The sequence below is a fragment of the Callionymus lyra genome, chromosome 5 (genome assembly GCF_982586985.1).
Source record: "Callionymus lyra chromosome 5, fCalLyr1.hap1.1, whole genome shotgun sequence".
In the NCBI taxonomy this organism is placed as follows: domain Eukaryota; kingdom Metazoa; phylum Chordata; class Actinopteri; order Syngnathiformes; family Callionymidae; genus Callionymus; species Callionymus lyra.
Window position 1 is genome coordinate 25,656,321 of NC_141822.1, and position 20,310 is coordinate 25,676,630.

A 20,310-nucleotide genomic window follows, 5' to 3' on the forward strand; every position below is an offset into this window, starting at 1 on the left:
AATCTTAGGTTACACCACCTTTTGTTTTCCCTTCCATTTCTTGTTCACTTTAACATTTGGTACAACTAATGAGTCATATTTTATTGAAATAATATATTGAGGACCAGGAAGAAAAGTATCTCATAAAAGTTTTTACCGGTAGTTAAGAGCTGATACCACTTTGGTTCATTATCGACAGCTACGACATATTGTTACAAATGTTTTCTTGTTTATTTGAATGTCTGTCATTATTTGCTATTATAAAATGTATTTATTTATTATTGACTCACAGACATTATCAATTGAAGATGCTAGCCGCTAGAATATTGCTCTTACACTTAGGGTGTGTCCTAAATCGCGCAATTCTGCACTTACACTTAATATTTTGAGTGCATAAGAGCGTCCCAAAGGGCAGAAATGTAGTGCGCAATGAGAAGTTAATTGGCGCACTCAAACGCCCAAAAAACTTAGTGTGGATCAATGGATGCACTTTCCACCCTTAATGGCCGCCATCTTAGTGACGTAGATGACGCGAAGCACGCGTCTTCGGAGCAGATACCGGCTTAAATGTCTTAAGAAAACACACATTTTACCACAAAACAACACAACAACGGTAATAATTAAATGAATTACAACCTAATTTAGTGCCAATTGGCAAAACGCACTGAGTCCTTTATTGTGTGTAGCGACAGTGTTTGATTTGAGACAGTACTACCTGTTGAAAATCTGCGCTCTATCTTAAAGTGTACTGTAAACCAGTGCAGTTGGAGAAGTAAGCGATTTTGGACACAGCAATCATTTCCCAGAATTCCGTGGTGCCATCTCATTTGGACTTCAGGTTAGGTTAGGTAGAACTTTATTGATCCCTCAGGAGGTCTCCTTCGGGAATATGTTTTTTCCAATTAGACACAGCAATACAGCAACTATTTATAAAAATAAGAACAAAACAAAGAGAAATAAACAGAAAGAACAAGATGATACAATCTAAGTCTAAAGTCCTCACCACTTTTGAAGACATTTCCAATTGATCAACAAACCATACAGGTTTCAATTCTTGATTCAAAGCATTGTTTAACATCTTAATAAAGAAGTAAAAGGAGGACTGTACGTCACAACTGTTATCAACCCTTAGCACACACTGGTGCACACATAATGGGTCTCTCTTAGAAGTAGACAACATAGATGTCACCAGAACTAATGCAGACTTTTTTGATCAAAAATCCACAAATCATTATTACGCAAACATGCTTACATAAAGTCACAATGGCTGTCTAACCTGCTGTAGACGCATAGGAAGGAAAAAAAATAGTGATGGCGTCGGTCAAAATGCCAAAAAGCTTGAAGCACAACCCATGTGACAATAAGGTAAATATTATGCACAAGCACAAAGTCACAAGAAGGAGAAAAAAAAAGCTCTCCATCCAAGCGTTAAACAGGTTATCGCTTTGACTCACAACTCATAAATCACCCACAAAGAATGCGGACGGATGCAGTGAAGTCATTGTTATTACCGACAACTTTGAATGTTGTGCATCTGTAAAGGCGGCTGCTACAGTTGCCTTCCAGCGCAGACTGGGTGACACCGTTATCGCGAGGCACCGCAGATTGGCACCTGTCACGGCACATTGAAAACCCGGGCGTGTAACACAGACAGACAGGTTGGCTGGTCGGACCTGAGGTACCACTGGCGGGTGAGGGGTAAAATAAGAATTTGTTTTTTAACAGAGTGGTCCATGGCTGCGATGGAGCTTTACACACAAAGCACGTCAATATGGTTTGTTTATTTAAAATTTAAAATTCTTGTATTATTTCAGTGCAAGCAACCATGATCAAATCACGATGCTAGCTGATCACATGTTACACAAGTTCGGTGCTGCCATTTTATGTTGAGATAATTCCTAGTGATCATTGTTTTGTCCAAATGTAATATTTGTTTTCTGTCTAATGAAGTATCATTCATTTTATTTTTGACTTGACTTTAAGACTTAAATGTTTAACTAAAATATAATGTATTTTATTTCATTTTTAATTTAATTATCTATCATTTATTAATCTGCCATTTTATTGTAGTATATCTTATTTTATTCTAATGTATTTTATTGTATTAATCTCTTTATATTTAATTCATATTATTTCCTTTTTTTTATTCTGTAATGCAACACTGGCAATAATAACAACAATAATTTCTGATCTAAACTTTGCTTAAAATGTAAATATATGTAAATGTAGGTTTTGTACGAAAGAATTTTGAGATAAAATGCCTAATTTGAATCCGTTGATGAAATATAATCTTCCCATTTTTGCCACCACTTGAATATGAAATGAAAGTTATATTTTAGATATTAAGTTAATTAAACTGTGCATCTCTGTAACATCTCAAATGGATTTAAAACCTTGACGCAAATGAAATAAACCCCTCTTTTTCTTGTCTCGTTTGCCGAGCGTGGACAAATTAGCGCGTCTTACAACTGTTTATTTATATCCGACCGGGACGTTGAGGGTCAAAGTGGCGGAATAAGCACCTCCTTATTGAAGAAGACAAGAGCAATGATCGATTCCAATCGTGTAATCAGCCTTTATTTGAAGGGGGTCGTTGATTCTCAGTCCATCAAGGTTAAGAGTGCGGCACTTGTCACAGCGGTGATTTATTATTGCCAGAAGCAGACGAACAACGTCACGCGCCGAAAACGGGCGGCCCGGGGAGCTGGAGGAGATGTAGCCCCGTCGTCTGTATTAATAAGTCCAGACGTTACGTGTGAGGCACATTTTGGAAATTACCCTTGAAAAATTAGCATGTCACGATCAATCGTCATCAAATGATTCACGGGGGGCGTGGCTTCCCCTTATTTTCGACAGTATTCATCATCCCGTGCACGGAAGGGTAAACCGGTTGATTTTCTATTCACATGTCTCTCGCGCCGACAAATCATCGCCTTTACTTTTGTTTCCGACCATCCGAGTGTGGACTTGTGAGGATAATGCAGCTTTAGGGGCCATTTTCTGGTCATTGGTTAATTGATCACAAAGTCATAGAAGTGATTACAAAATAAAAAACTCCTTCAGCTAATGGGTTTTTCTTTATGTAAATAAAGACTCAAACGACAATGAGACAAGAATGCATCGGTTAATAGATGAGCGTCTCCAGACAAAAGTGGACCGGGACACTTGCATCTGTCCACAGGAAAAGCAGGAGACTATCGAAGATGAATGGAGCGGAAACTGCATTTTTCATCCGCTGTTTGTTCTCCCCTCGCACTTACTACACAACGGGGAACACATGTAATGCATCATACAGTGATTTCTGACAGCAAGGTGGAGGTAATAACTTTAGGAGGCCGACTCGTCGTCTTTCTTGGGCCCCCGTCCTCGTGCCCACCTCTCAGCGGCTGAATGCTCTTATGTCAGTCATTGATCTCGCGGCTCCAGACAACTCATTTCATCGCCGTGACACACCCATGATGGACCGGTGCGCCCTGAACCCGCAGACTTGTTCCCGAGCTTGTGCTCCGGCTTCGCCACTGTCAGAGGGGTGTGTGTGTGTGTGTGTGTGTGAGTGTGTGTCGGATGCTTGGCCAGTCTATTGATCTGACACGGGTGGGCGGCCGGAGAGGCGCTGACGCCACTCTGTTCTGGCCGTTCCTTTTGACGCACCGCCTGTAGCCAATTTATAGCCACTCACGTGAGATGGCTTTATTGGCTGCTTAAATAATGGTAATTTCAGTCAAGTGATTTTTATTTAAAAATGTAAATCAATCTTATGTGGGACGGATTCTGTACGGTTTCATATTTACTAAAATACATGTTGTTTTTTAAGGTTTCAAAACAAGATATATTTCTATCTCTATGAAGGAAAAGTGATTTTAGCAGAGCTGCAGTCACAAATATAATGTCATCTTTTCCAAGTTGATGAGATGATTAAAGTGAATGTTGTTAAAAAGAAAGTGTCGCATGATTGGCTGAAAGTACGATCGGTAGCTTGGTACTCTTTTGGTGGTCTCTGTTATACCAACATTTATATTGCATTTGAAAGGCTACAAATAAAAAAAATATTGGATCAAGAAAATCTTTTGTTGAACTATAGAAATTAAAATGTCAAACTGAATGTGTGGAAAATTATGTAATTCATTTTGAAAATATTCAAATGATTGTATTCACATATTCAATAAAAACAAATTCAACCTTTCAATATTCAAATTATTCAATTCAATTATCCAATAAAAACAAATTCAACCTTTCAATATTAAAATTATTAAATTAAACTATCCAAAAAAAGTATCCAATTATTCCAAAAATAAATTCAACGTTACAGGTTGAATTCAATCATTCAATTTTCTGATGGTACTGATATACACTATACTTCTACAACAGGGGAAAAAAGCATTTTCGAGTATCGTCTGTACTCTTCACACAAACCCTGAGATCTGTTGTTGTATCAATGTTAGGAAACAAATCAGTTCTTTCTCTTTTTATTGTTTTGTATTTCTCTCATATCTTTAAGTGACCTTTGGGGTCCCACTCCAAAATGAAAATACTCTAGACAGCAAATAAACCAAAATATTTTTCCTATAAAAATAATAATAATAATAATATTCTGATTAAAATTATTGAAGTGAAGAATGTTGAAGAATTATCATTGTTCTTTAAAGGGAGACTTTTAAAGGGAACAATTTAGGGACATTATTATCGCCATAAATGTCATATAATGGCAAACTATGGCAGAAATTTTAGTTAAAGTCTTCCACAGAATATGCCAAAGTCAAACGTTAAAATATTTTGTCTAAAACTTAGAAAGAAACAAGTCTATGGATGTATAGGATTTAAATAATACCAGTTTTATACTGTACCAATATAGTAAATGCAATAATAATAATCATACTTATCATTATAATAAAAACTTCCACCATGTAAGGCCAGTTTTATATATATTATAGTATATGCAATAAATCATATTGTACTTTAACTTTCTCCCGATGAAAGATTGGCTGATATGTGATAAGAGGTGAGATAAGAATGACAATTTTAGTATCATTTAAAGCACTTTTCTTTATAAAATGTGTTGTCAAAAATGAACAGCAACCTTCCCATTCAATTCCCCAGAAAGTAATGAAAAAAATATGACCCAGGTTCAAGGTCTCAAAAGGTAAAGTGACTCTACTGATGAGTAAAACATTTGTAAAAACTCCGCCAACACAACATGGCTTTCTTCTTAATGGCATTAGCCTGACCTCACAGTGGAAAAATGAATGTAGCAAAAAAAATAGTATTTCCTTTCATAAAACAGGTCAAAAGTTGTGGTCAAAATCAGGACAGCGGGACCAACGGTGGTTCCGTGAAGCTTCGAAGCTGCAACTGGAGGAAAAGACAAACCCGACCCAGACACAATTAAAGTCTTGATGCTTCTCTGGCAGAGTTAGTGCCCTACTGCTGTCAGTTTGTTGTGCTTGGTGTTGCCGCCCAGAGGCATAACAGGTCATCCTGATTTCTGCACAAGTGTTGAACCTAACACCTGACCCTGAGGCTTACGCACGGAGATCCAAACCTAACGTGACACGCTACTGCATAACCGCTAACTAATGCCACATCAGCGAGCAGAAAGAAGCTGTTGCATATTCATGCCATTAGACAGAGAACACCTATGAGGTAACACGCATTCAACGGTTATAACCAAGTCCAAAATTCGCTTTTAAATCTGTGCAATTCGGAGATTTTTAGGGTCAAGCGCTGTAATTCAAATTGTCCTGTCACTTCATTTAATGCGAGACGGGTGGATATGTGTGTCTGTGTGAGGTGAGAGAAGAAGGGAGGGGGAGATTAAGGCCTCGCCGCAACAGACACTTGTTTATGCACAAAACACACACACTTTGCTTCGTGTAACCTCAGGGCTTCGCTGAGCCTCAACCTGAACTCGGGAGTTCATTTTGTTTCTTTACGTCTGGAGCAAAAGAAATAGCCCTGGGATATCTGGAGTATTTTTTGTCTCCTTTTCCCCGCCTGCCTGTTCACTTAATGTTTCAGTAAAAACCTTTGGAATCACAAGCAGAAAGGTAATTTGCCAGCAAGGAAGATTTATTTTCCACTGCTCCCAATTGCTCTGACAGCCAACCCTGCTCGCCAGATCATTCCTGTGGCATACATTCTTTTACGAGATGTATTCATCAATTCATGTCGTGCTTTTGTTTGCGACAGGTTTGTAAATCAGGCAAGACAAAAAAAAAAAAAAACGAAACGAGAGCACACAGCAAGCTGATGAAGGGATGTCTAGATGAGTGCGCTCATCATTACTGTATATGTAGACTAGCTCAATAATACTATATAACAAATAAGTTACGTAGGTTGGCTTTAGTAAGAGACTGGAGAAAAGGGGGAATACATTACTTTAATACAGATGACAAAGGATACAATACATTTAAAAGCCATATAGATAGATAACCTAAAAAATAGCGATGGGTAAGTTCACGTGTTTTATGTTATCATTGCATCAAGACACTTGAATAATTTTAATCATATATATTATGTATTAAATGTATTAAATATGGTTTACATTTTGTCAAAATTAAACCTTTTAAAAAAGAATTAACTTGGGCTTTTGTCCCCCTTTGTGGCCTCTAACAATCTCCCTCAGCTAGTATGTAAGACATATGGTGTAAATTTAATCAAAATTGGATGTATTTGAATTTATGCCACATTTCTTTTGAAGTGATCTTGTTGCCCTTCCCTCTTATATATCTAAGACCTGACCTTAGAGGTCAGTACTCTACATATTACATTCCAAGCAATTTTGTTAAGACTTTAAGATACCTACAGAACACTATTTTGAAGATAAATCTAATTCAACCGACCATTTTAAGGCCTGTTCTAAATAAATAGTAATGAAATATGTAATTATGCTGTCTTGGCCTTCTTCCTGGACGAGGAGTAAGTATTCCTTTAGTTTACATCTCATGGAAAAAATAAGTTGTTTCTTGCGTAAGAAAGTCATGTAATGGACAGAGAAACGGGCCAAAGAGTGGATCTAAATTTGTCTTGATATCTGAAACCAGCAACAGTGGCCAAGTGTGGTTTTGTAGAACGGAGCCATGAACAGTGGTTAAAGATGTTTTCTCGTTACTGGAGGAGAATAAAAACATACTTTCAAAGACGCCGAGAACAGAGATTTAAGAGACACAGCACACACCAAAATATTGAGGGATGGGGCGACTGTTCCTGGTGAAAACTTAAAAAAAAAAAGGTCAAAAAGTACATAAAGAAACTGACTAATATGTGATGTTCGGCAAATGTTGTAGCAGAAGAGACAAACGTATTGTTAGGTAAAGAAAATAAATCGAAAAAAATGCATGGCTTGCAACTATTTGTTTTCATGTCTAAACAAGAAGGAGCTGTCTCGCCTGCAGTTAATACAAAACTCTTCAGAGAGCATTCTGACCCGCTCTAGTAGAAGAACTCACATTTCTCCGATCCCTAATCTCTTCACTGGCTGAAAATTTCTTTCAGGATCAACTTTAAAATTCTGGTTCTTACTTTCAGATCTATTCATGGTCAGGCTCCTCCTTACATCACTGATCTGATCCAGCCTTACACCCCAGCTCGGGCTCTGAGGTCTGTGGATCAGATTCTGCTGATGGTTCCTAAGCTTTGAAACCATCTTCCTCTCTCTCTGTGCAAGGAAAATCTTAAGACATTTTTATTCGTGCAGGCTTTTCCTTAATTTTCTGAGACTCCTGTGTATGTCTTGGTGTTATCTTGATCTTTTAAAGTATATATTTTATTGAGTATTGTTTTGATTGTTTAAGCGCTTTGTGACCCTGGTCTGGAAAAGGGCTCTACAAATATAAATTACCCACTTACTTACTTACTTGTCAAATTCAAGGCATGTGAGTCACTTCTCAAGCCTCAGCTAACGTCTCAATCTGAGAACACAACTTCACAAAAAGCTCACTTGCAAAACACTTAGTAGGTCCCATAATTCACCTCATACAGAATTTCGACACTGTTATGATGGCTAATGTTATAGTAGCCAAGAGTTCTGAGGTTTTTCTTAATACAAGTTTGATCAGTTTCAGATCTAATGTTTTCATGGTCTTTGAATTCTGTTTATCTGAAGTCAGGTCGTGTGGGTAGCAGAGCAAGGTGACTCAAACTTTCTTCCCACTGTATATATCGTCCAGTTGTTCAGGGGGGGGGACACTGAGGCGTTCCCAGCCCAGCTCAGAGGCATAATCTCTGCAGCCCAAAATGGCTCTAATCTGAGTCACTCCCGGATGGCCAGAGTTCTGTAAGGATGAGCCTCCCTGCAGAGAAAATGTTATTGTTTCAGCCCACCTAAGGGTGAGTATAAGCATTTCCATCCACAGGTTCCACAAAATTAGTTAATTCATATCACATTCATTGAGTAATATTAGAATATTTTTGGATGCTTTTTCCGATGAAAATCAGAAACAAAAGTGTAGATCACTCCTCCAGTTGTTTTCATTCAACACCTCTATATCTAAGCACACATTACTTTTATTTGTTGTACTAAAATTATTTTTATTATCATTAAACACAGGGTCTACGATGATATTTTGTATTTTAAAAAAAAGAAATGAAGAAAAAGACTATTGTGTCTGATAACCTATAGCGGAGGTATAATAATCCTCCTCCTGCAGCAGCTGTGTCTGGAGGCAAGAGCATTAGCCGAGGAGGTTTAAGAGAAAAAGTTCATTAAATACCTCTGGGATTAGCTGCCAGACTTGGCCTGTGCCTCAACTGGAAACTGTTAAACCTTTAGCACCTGCTATGGCCTGCATTGACATCCTTCAACAGTTTTTTCTTTTTTTTTTTCAACCTAATGTGAGGTTAAAAGAAGCTCCTTCGAAGAGGAAACCTCAAAGAACTGCCACAATCTTCACCTGAATGGTAATGAAACAGCCAATTTAGGATGAAACAAGTTGGACTTGATGGCATTGAAGCGTGCACCCACACGTGTTCCAGAGAGGTGAGCAAATCTGCGACACGCTGGAGCTGTGAGGGGAAGCGAGTACTTCATCAAGCATAGATTTTTAAAGCACTTTTTTTTCTTTTTTTTTTGCTTTAATCCTGACAAGCTGTCCTTCCGTGTGAGAAGCTGCACCTCTGACATTCCTCCTTCACCTCTTCTTGTTACACAGGAATGGAAAATATTGTCTCATTGTTCAAAGATAGAGGGTGAAAAGGGGGGAGCGGCTTTTCACACCGGAGGATTTCGTCAGTAATAATGTGAGTCCTGAAGTGATAACTGGCAACATGCTCGGAGCAATTAGAAGGAAACCCTGGAGAGCTGGTCAGTGTCCAGGTGGTGGTTCGGGTCACTTTACTTTGCTGCCCAAGAGAAGCAATATTGATGTGGAAAAATTGAGTAAATCTGGTTAGTGCCATCGAGAATGATATGATATGTATTTAATTTATCTATTTTAATCTCATGTAAAAGTAGCTTTTAAAAGCTCTCATCTTGGAATAGTAATCCATCATTCTGGTGGAGTAAATATAATAAGAAATTAAAGTATTTTGAATAGATTCAGTTCTAGTCATTTACATTCTGCTGTATCTGAGGCTAATATTAAGTGTTACTTGCAACCTTTAGTTTTCACCAGCAGGGGGAATATTGTGGTTTTCTTTTGTCTAAATCAGGGGTGTCAAACTCAATCACATAAACAATGTTTGCAGTCAAGTTTGTGGACCAAATGAAACGTGTATTTTCTAAACTGGAAAGTATGATTTAGATGTGTTACTGTCTTTTAAAGGCTAAACCTATCTTAACTAAATCACTGGTTTATCTCCTTTATCACACATTCCCATTAAATCCCCTTTTCACCCAACAGCAGTTTTTACTCTAACGTAATTTCAGTTTCTTATATACTGTATAAACACGGATGTCTTGATGGGTCTAAATATTAACATGAACATCAAGCAACTTTGATTTGAGACCAACCATCACGGTGGCCCACAAAAAAAAGGCCTCGTCTGAATTGGTCCCGGACCTTGACACGTCAAGTCTAAATACTGAGAAATGAAATATCCAATAACACAATGGTATAGTAAAGTAAGTAAAGTAAAGGTTTTTTTTCAAAGTGCCTTTCTAGACCAGGGGCACAAAGCGCTTTCACAATCAAAAACAATATACAGTTCCCAGTACAGAGTCCCAGAAAATAAGGGAAAATCCTGCACAAATAAGAATGACTTAAGATGTTTCTTGAAGGAGTGAGTTAATCCATCAAATGCGGAGGGAGACGAAGATCATTCCAAAGCTTAGGAGCAACAGCCTGGAAAGATTTCTCTCCTCTGGTCCTGAACTGTGTGCGTGGAACCATCAGTAGATCAGATCACTGATGTAAGGAGGAGCCTGACCATGAATAGATCTGAATGTAAGAACCAGAAAGAAACTGGCAGCCAGTGAAGAGTTTTAAGGTTCGGGGAAATGTGAGTTCTTCTACCAGAGCAGGTCAGAATTCTGGTTGCACATGGATTACAAGCTACAGATCGTGTTGTGACATAATTTTCTAATAGAAAATCCATTCAATAGGATGAAGCTCAGTCAATGTCAATTTCAGGGCGCGACTGACCAAGAATAAAAAAAACATTTTAGAAGAAGTTTGTAAACAGAAACAGTAAAGTTAGAGACTTAAATTTAAAAAAAATGCTGCCTTGTATCTACTTTTTCTTGAGGTTAGCTCTAACTGAAAACAAGTAGACCAGGCCAACAGCCTTGAAGATCAAATCACTGAAGTATCAACATTGGTACAAGAAAAATACAAATAAAATCCCTCCAAAAAAAACACCACGTCGTTCTGCATTGAGAAGCGTGCACACAAACATATTGTTTGCTTCCTAAGTGGGATCCAAATCAATACTGGAGCTCCAGGAGCCGTTAAAGGTGGCTGACTTGAGGTAGCCAACTGAAAACACTGACAAACAAGCGGCAACAATGCAGCCCAACAATCCATTTTTGGTCTTAATTAACGGCGTAATAGCAATAATATTGCGTTAGTGAGACGCTAATTATGGGATAATTATGTAAACGATGATAATCAACACTCAAATTAGCATTGAAATTATTCCAGGGAAGGACCCACCTCTCGTAATTACATTAAAAGATGTACACAACTTTGAAATGCAACCTTTTACTGTGATGGGAACATGTGAACGGGCGCCTCCTCCTCCCCCCCCAGCTGCTTTTAACACACTCTCGCTCGTACACACTCACACACACACACTTCCCTCCACCTCTGTACTTTCGAACAGGCAGAATCCACAGAACATCTGTTAAGTCAGAGCAAATGTCAGCTAATTATTTCACCAAAGCATGTTTTTAATTGATCAACAGGGGAACAGCTGTAGAGTGGGTTTTCGCGTCACGGCGCACTGCGAATGAAGATGGAAGTGAGGGAGGCGAGGGAGGTGGGGGGGGGGGGGTGAAGGGGAGGGGAGTGAATAACTCCGATCTCTCCACCTCCATCATCGAGATCTGAGGAAAAGGTTTTGACCCACCGCGGTAATTACTGCAGTTGAACTGAGCGGCCCAAATGTTACGGCAGCGACGGCGTCGTGGGAGGAGCTCTCGCGTTTAACACACACATTAAGAGGTTCACGACGAACAATTGCACTGTGAGATGAAAGGTGTGCTTGTGCACGGATACCTAATGTAAGAAGCACAGCCTCGAGCTGTTTATCCTGAAGGAAGTTTGTCTTCAGTCATCGTCTTCTACTCTGATCAGAGAATTTCAACTCGACAAATCCTTTTTTAATAATTAAACACTTTAAATGTTACATTACCTTTTTTAAAGCGACGATGCTAAGTGTCGATGCTAATTCCTAGATACCCAAACTATTTCCCCAAATAATTAAATGTAAACATATTACACCTAATGTCTACTTTGACCGTTGGTTCAGACAAAAAATAACTATTTAAGGAAAAAAAACACCTATATTGTTTAACATTCTAAGTTAAGTGACTTGTGAAAATGTTTTATGCTCTAATTTACATGCTGACAAACAATTGAAAAAAATTATATATTAATGGCGCTATAAACATAACCAGTTAAAGTGACTTGTTGCATCCATTTGTGTTACTTCCCTTCTCATAATACGTCATTTAGAAGTTTCAAAAACCAAAACAGACGAAGAAAGTTTATCGTAGCAAGCTGAACATGGTGAATACACCAGGGATAGAGAATCGTCCTCATATTTGACACATAAATAAAACCTGATGAACCATTTGTGAGGTGTCTTTGAACGCAGCACGCATGGAACAATGGTAAATCTGAACTGTGTTTTTGTGTTTGACTGAGATGCAAAGCAATGTTTAGTGTGAAAAAAAGAGCTTTGAAACCACTGACATACTTACTATTATTCTTACATATTATTATCTTTAAAAGTGATTAAAATTTGAGATTAGGATTATGGATGTCGAAAGTAATACAGAGATCTTCAATAAGAGTGGAAACTTGATTGCAAAAAGGATTTGGTTGAAGTTCTTGTTGAACAATTAATGATATTTAACATTTCCAAGAATGAAAAGACAAAGCCAGACTCATACTTTCATATAGAACATAGAATATAATCTCCTGATGTAAAACACCACATTCACAAAACAACTTTCATTGTATCATGATGAAAGTGCAAATATGAAAGATACAATTTAAATCATGTTGAATATAGTTTATATGTAGAAATACATTTATTTTTTAAAATATATTACATTTTGAAATATCAGGATGTAAAATAAACGAATAAGAACAATAGTTTAAAGGACAAAAGTGTGTTCTAAACATCTAGAGTCCGGAGATCACATCCAGGTAGGCCTGTCATGTCCACGCGCGAAGCTGACAGGTCAGCAATGTCTGATTCATCGCGAGTGTTCTTTCAGCGTCGGGGGGGGAGGAAAAAAAAAAAAAGCTTGCGTTCCTGTCAGATCCAGGTAGGAACCTCGGCGAAAGGTGGAGGACTGGAAAGACACACTAATCTGGGTTAACCTCCCTAGATGCTGTCCCTCGGGGCTAGAAGTGAAGTGCGGCGCTTGAGAAACATGTTACCCTTTATCCCTGTGAAATAGTGAGACTTAACCTTCACAACACAGCCAGAGGCCACTTTTACTTTAAGGATGTCACAAACAAGAGGAAAAAAGTGAACGAATAGTGGCTTTTATACGCTCAGGGGTGTCTATTAAAATGTGTCACCATCACCTTGACATTTGAAGTGGCTGCAGACATTAAAATAAGCAAAGTTTCAGTTATTCTTGTACAGTTTGTCATGTAGTTTTTTTTAGTTATTTAAGCTCCTTTTTGAGATAAACTGCAGAAGAAACGTGACAAGTGAGGAGAGGAAATAAGAAAAGGATTCTGACTGGCAGCAGTATGGACTAGAGGACGCTCAAGCATGACTAAAAAGTACATTCACCGCTAGTCAGTGAATTTTGCTCCCTATTTGTCACTGCCACCTTGGAGAGCAGTAAGCATTAATAATACATGGGAGCCGGGGGAATCTATTAGAGGCTACCCTTGCGGAGAGGAATCGCAGCGAGCCTGGGTGCTGTTAGAAGCAAGTGCAGGGACCAAAGGGGGGGTGTTGGAGGACGTACAGGAAAGATAATCAAGCCACTTCAACTTCAAGATGAAAAAGTTGTATTTTATGTGATTTTCTTTTTTTCAAAACTTTGTTCTACAAGTTCCACTATATGAAATTACAGCTTGATCACCCTTGATTTTTTTTAAATATGTTTTGGAAACATTTTTTTAGGATTATTATTATTCACCAAGATGATTATGCCGTTTTTATAGAGAAATTCAAAAAACTTTTCTGTACATGTTTCAACTTAAATGAAATAATGAAAAACACAATGACTATCTAAATGCACAAAATGATATTATATATATATATAATCTTATATCATGTATATATAAATGTATAGTTTATATTTTATATTTGTTTATAATTCTAACTTAAAAAAAAATAAAAAAAAAATAGGATTCTTACTTGGATTACAGTCCATTTTGAAATCTCTCTAAATGTTTTGTTTTTTCTGTAGAATGGCTGCCTTGGTGCTTGGTTCTGTTTTCATTCTGTTCCGCTGCTACAAAAATAACAAACTTTGTGGTGTTTACAACACTGGAAACATTGGGAAGATTTCTGATTCTGATTATTTAAATCAATTATTATGTTTTTTTTTGTTTTTTTATAAATAATTACTTTTATTCCAATTTAATTTCTCTTATTTTGTTTATTATTTGTATTTGTTTATTGTATTTCTATAATGTCACACAAAAAAAAGTGTAGTTTAGTAAAACACGTTTTACTTAGTGGGTTAATTGTACAATAATAAAAATCAAATTAATTAATATTTTACTTTTTAGATTTTAACATACAGGAATGCTACACTATAAAATGATTTACTAACTTACATACAATATCTTCAGATTTGAAATCATCATATAACAGGAATAACAAAGATTTTCATTTACTATTAGTACAAATAAGTAAAAAAAAAGATGTAAAAAATTGTGGTATCTATCATCGCTCGTCAACAAAAATATCTCTCTTGCCTTTATCTTTAAAATATCCTGTAATAAATCCACCATCCTGCCTACCATTACTTATTATTTATCAGAAAAGTGAAAAATGTGCATCATTTTTCCTGTCACACACCCATTGCCTCCCAGCTCTACTTTGGCCAGGTTCAAACACTGTGTAGGTGGAACAGGCGATAGAGGAAGAGGGAAAAAAAATGGACCATTTGTTGCTTCAGATGTGCTGCTAATCCTTTGATCAAACCTCTTATGCTCTTCAAACTTGTGACCAGGGCCAAGTTACTAATGAAATTCCGAGACCGGCAGATAGGCCTCGAGCCGGAGCGTGACAGAGTCCATCTGGTGTGCTAAAGTCCCCCTCTGCTCTCAAACACACTTTTCAACGCAAACTCCATGGAAACACTTTGAAGTGTCGGCTGTCGCACCGAGGCCAGCGATCCTCCGCGCTCACCTGAGAGCCAATTTTGAAAAGATTCAACCATATTTGTCCTCTTTATCTCACGTGGAAATCCATCTGATGACTTTGACTCAAAGAAATATTAAATTAAATATGTATTAGCTGCCCTTGTGTCCTCACCTACAAAGAGTTTTATGGCAGAAAAAAAGGGGGGAGGGCTTCACGACAGCAGATGGTAGACAAGTGGGAGAGAGGTGGTGCAACAGAGGAGATGTTATAGGAAATTTCAGAAAGTGATACATGTGATAGTGCTTATTGATGAGTCAATTCGTGCGCCCAGTTTTCAAAATAACTAGAAAAAGCATCCACAAACAGAAACAGATTATAAAACGTAAATTTGTTTGTCATACCAGCGGATTAAGCTGACCTTGTTTCAGTAAAAAACCATGAAGAAAACTAGAGGATTCAGATGAGGGAGGGAAGTACATAAAAAAGTAAATAAAGGTGTGTTGTGGGCTGTCTAAAAATGAGGTAAGTAAGTATGTAAAAGTTATTTGTAAAGCTCCTTTCTAGACCATGTGTCTTCTGCCCCCTTTGTGCCCCCTTACATTTAACAAATGTAGCTAAAATAATGTAAAAATGTCCTTCCACAGTATGTAATACAAAACTGTATCGTTGAAATTTCACCAAAATGTGATGTATTTGAATTTTCATGGGGGTCTTCTGCCCCCTAATGGAAATTACCCCTCCCGAAATCTTACTTCCTTAGTATGTAATACAAACTTTATGGTTTTACCAAAATGTGATGTATTTCCGTTGTAATGGAGGTTCTTCTGTCCCTTTTGCATGTACTTACATACTAAGGAAGGCCATTTCCATAATTTCATCCCTTTTTGTAAGTTTTAAGAGGGCGGAAAGAGGGCAGAGGACCCTATGAAAATTGTACTAAAATCAGATTTTGGCGAGATTTAAACCATTTGAATGACATAATAAGTGAGTGGCAATTCCCATTAATCAGCCCCTTTTTGTTAATTGTAGGGGGGAAGACTACCCCCATGAAAATAGAAATACATCACCTTAGTTGAAATTTAAACAATACAGTTTAAATTTCTATGGAAGGAACATTTCCATTATTACATCCCTTTTCGTGAATTCTAAAAGGGCAAAAAGGGGGCAGAAGATCCCCATGAAAATGTAAACATATCCAATTTTGGTAAAATTAAAACAATACAGTATATATTATATTCTAAGGAAAGAGATTTTCTATAATGTCATCCCTTTTTGTTAATTGTAAGTAGACGCAAAGGGACAGAAGATCCCAAAATTCACATACATCAAATTTTGTTGAAGTTTTGCCCTCTTTCCACCCCCTTACAATTAACAAAAAAGGAATTCAATCAAGGAAATGTTCCTTCCTTAGTATGTAATGCAAACTTTATGGTTTATATTTCACAAAAATCCGATGTATTTGAATTGTCATGGGGGTGTTCTGCCCCCTTTTTCCCACCTGTACAATTAACACAACACTGACATTACGGAAATCTTAACCCCTTAGTATGTAATAGAAATTAAAAATAATAATAATAATAATTTGATGTATTTTGCTTTTCAAGGAGGGTTATTCTGCCCCCTTTCCTTGAGCTAATCATGTTGCCCTCCAAGCAAAACCTTCATTTAGATCAGACAGACCGACGGACAGACTTAAGTCATTAAATAATGATAAATAATTGATTTATTTTAGACATGTTACAAAGCAGGCAACATATTATCTAACCAACACACTATTATTGTAACTGGCAAAGCTCACGTTTAAAAAACTACCTGAAGAACCTGTCTGTGAAAAAGTATTTCCCTGCCAAAGTCATCTCCGAGAAGAAAGAAAATCCAGTTTGAATCACGACCTCTGAGAGCAGAAGACACACAAACTATTGGAAACAATCCGATTATTATGGTCTTGCTAGAACAACTTGCTAACACTGACAGACCTGTGGTGAAACCTCGTCCGGCTGAGCGTGTGTTTGAAAACATGCCTGGGTGCACTGACCCAATCTATACTGCACACACACACATACACCTCCTCAGTGCCTGGGAGGATGAAACTTTAACAAACACACACACACACACACACACACACTGGCTTGCATGTGAGGATGCGTTCACCAACACACTGAAAAGAAACGCAGGGCTGACTAAGGAACACACACACATTGTCTTTTCCTCAGACACACACACTTAACCATACAGTTTCTTATGCCTGTAGGAAAAAAGACAAGAAGACGAAAACCACCTGCTGTGAGCTACGCATTCATTCTGTTTGTATTTTCTTCAGTTTGCTGAACTTGCTCTATTGATGTGCTGTTTGTCCACTTTTTCACTTTTCAAAGTTACTTCAAACGCTACGCTCTGTCTGCTCACTCTCTGTTCGCTTTCTATTAACAAAGCGCTCCACAACATGAGGGCCCCAAAACAATGAAGGGACACCAGATGATGAGAGTTTGAGGGTGCGGCTTTGTTTCTTAGAAATATCAAATGTGATATGTGTACATATGGTCCCTCCAAATACAGCAAAATGTGTCTGAAGCTTGAATTTATTATGACATATTGATGTGTTAAAACAGTCTGATTGTTCTTACCTAAGTTTGATCTTATTGTTATATAACTACACAGACTTGATAGCGTTAGTTTAAAATATTTCTCTAGAGTAAAAGCTGTTAAGCATATGTATCTTTTATAAAAGACTACTAACTTACGTTCCCTCTTACTAACAAAAAAGAGCATTTTGTAACATTTTAAAGCAACAATTTGTAAGTGTAAAAATGTTGTTTCTGGAGACCCCGCATGTCAGAAAAGTGTAACTGTAACACTATAAAACCTCTGATGCACAATTGTCAAATACAGCTTGTGCTTTGCTTAAAAAAATGCTCCTGTTGTGTTAGTTTCACATTTTATAAGTTTAAAAAGTCTCTAAGAACTTTGTATGAAAACACAGTAAAAAGCATTATATAGATAAGAGTTCTACTTCATAAATAATGACCGTTAAAAACTAAACCATCAAAAATGATTTTATATCATATCTTTACCAGGAGGGCTTGTTGTTTTTCTGGAAAACTTACTCTTACTTTGAATCAGCTGATTAGAATAAATGCTCCAACATTAACCTTTTTTTCATACTTTCTTGGTGATGCTCTGATTTATTTCTCCAATAACAATAAAGGCATTCAATACAATAATGAGTGTAGATTTTGGAATGATTGGTTGGAGATGTGTCAATTAAACCCAACTGTTATTTGCCTCACTCTTTTTTTAATTTCGGGAATATCTACTCTACATTTAACAAAAAAAAAGGTGTGTTTTTTTTCTTTTTGTATCCAAAAACGTCTTTATATAAATAATACTCTGATAAGTGGTTTAAATTAATAACAATTATATTTTTTTATGTATATTAATAGTTGCCTAAAGAATCACTGAGTATATAAATGTTCTTGAAATACTACTTTAATTTCGAACACCTTCTAATTTCATCATTCACTTGGTTACAGTGTCATGTTCTTTCTCTACTGTTGCAACACTAAATAGAATAAATAAAAAATTCTTAGCATCCCGCCAAAAATATGAGTTTAGTTATTACTTATTATTATTGAACCAGAGTGAGGAGAAAACAGCACAGAGTCAAACCTAAGGAATAAAAAAAACATGTTACAGCATTATTTTCCTTTGTTTAAAAGGTTTGTCTTCAAACTGATTACCTCACATATATTATCTTGTTCTATTCTATCGTCGCGATAATGTAATTTATACTGTATTTATTATGCATTCTGCGCTGCATAAATTTCATGGAGTTGTGACAATTTTTCATGCAGGACAAGCCGATCCGGCACATTTTAGTCACAGCAACATTGCATTAAGTGTGTTCTCCCCAACTAAACTAACAGGGATCGACCTCCGAAATAAGAGATCGTCTGTTTTTATTTGCAGTTTTGGGTCACTGTGTCAAATTGCCTTTTGCTTTTAATTCACCGTATCACATTTGATTTGGCTCAGTTCACAGTGACAAGAATCTATTTGTAAAACTAAAACACTAGTGAAGTGGATTTTGAAAAGGTAATTGTGTGGAAACGTTAAAAAAAAAAGAAAAAAGAAGTGTTGCATCTTATCTCCTTAATCCAGTTAGATATCGATAGGGAGCCACGCTTTAATCTGTTCATCTAAAGGTGTGGAAGAATGGATAATAGAGATCAGAGGAGATATGAACACGGCAGAGTAAAGCGACTGAGCTTCTTAACACTTTCTTATTCATGATTATCAGTAAAAGAAAAAGGATCTTTGGTTAAAAAAAAAGGCATTAAGTGTAAAAACTTTATTATCACTATTATAAGAACAAACAATCTCATAAATGTCTAAAATAACTATTAGCGCATTAAAAAGACAGGACAATAGATGGAAAACATGGCAACAGAACATTAAAAAAAAAAAAAAAAAGATCAATACACACTATTAAACGTCAAATAAAACAGATTTAAGTTCCAAGGCTCATCCTGCTCCTACTTGAGAAAAGAAGATATAAAAACGCTTCCTGTGCTTCATAGACCTAATTTCTTTTCTCATGCCATTCAATGTGGAAGCGGCGGACGTTTCTGACACTGTTGCTATTGCTCGTCACCGCGCCGGGCGACTCCTCACATCAATGTTTACTCCACTGACAAGTTACATTATTCTTCCGGCGTGGGACTGTCACCTCCTCTGACAGGTCTTCAGTGCTCGGAGCAAATCAGAGAGAGAAGCCCTATTTTTGTCATTTGTTTTGCCCAAAAAATAAAGACGTCACTCATTTTGGAAAAGTTTCATTGTTTGCGTGTATTCTTAGTTTCCATTGTTTTCGGACTTATTTTAGTCATTTCCTGAATAACAATAGTTCATTCCAAGAGGAAAAAAAAAGTTCAATTCCTTTGCGTTAAAGAGCAAAGTCATCTTTGTGTGACCAAAATTGACCATCCGCCTTTTGGTCAATTTGACAAAATTCAACATGGTTTTAGTTATCGTAATTGCCTGAAAAATGACATATAAAATGAAGAGAAATTGTGGTCTTGGTTGTCGTTATTTCAAAGACTATGAACTGCTAGTTTTTCCACATAAAATGATTATGAGATTTTGGAGACGGCAGCGTAAAGCCTCTATGAAAAAAAAGAGGCCACAAAAAAACTCTCAAAGGGAATAAAAGCAGATGGCCTGAATTTTTTTTCTGATTGTTTTACTGCAGTGTTACCTCTACAAATAATTTTATAATAATTTATAGAGGTCAAATTTTCATATATACATTATATATATACATTTTGTTTTCTAATTAAACGTGGCATATATTACAATGGACTTAACACTTGACCTTCCAATAATGTGTCG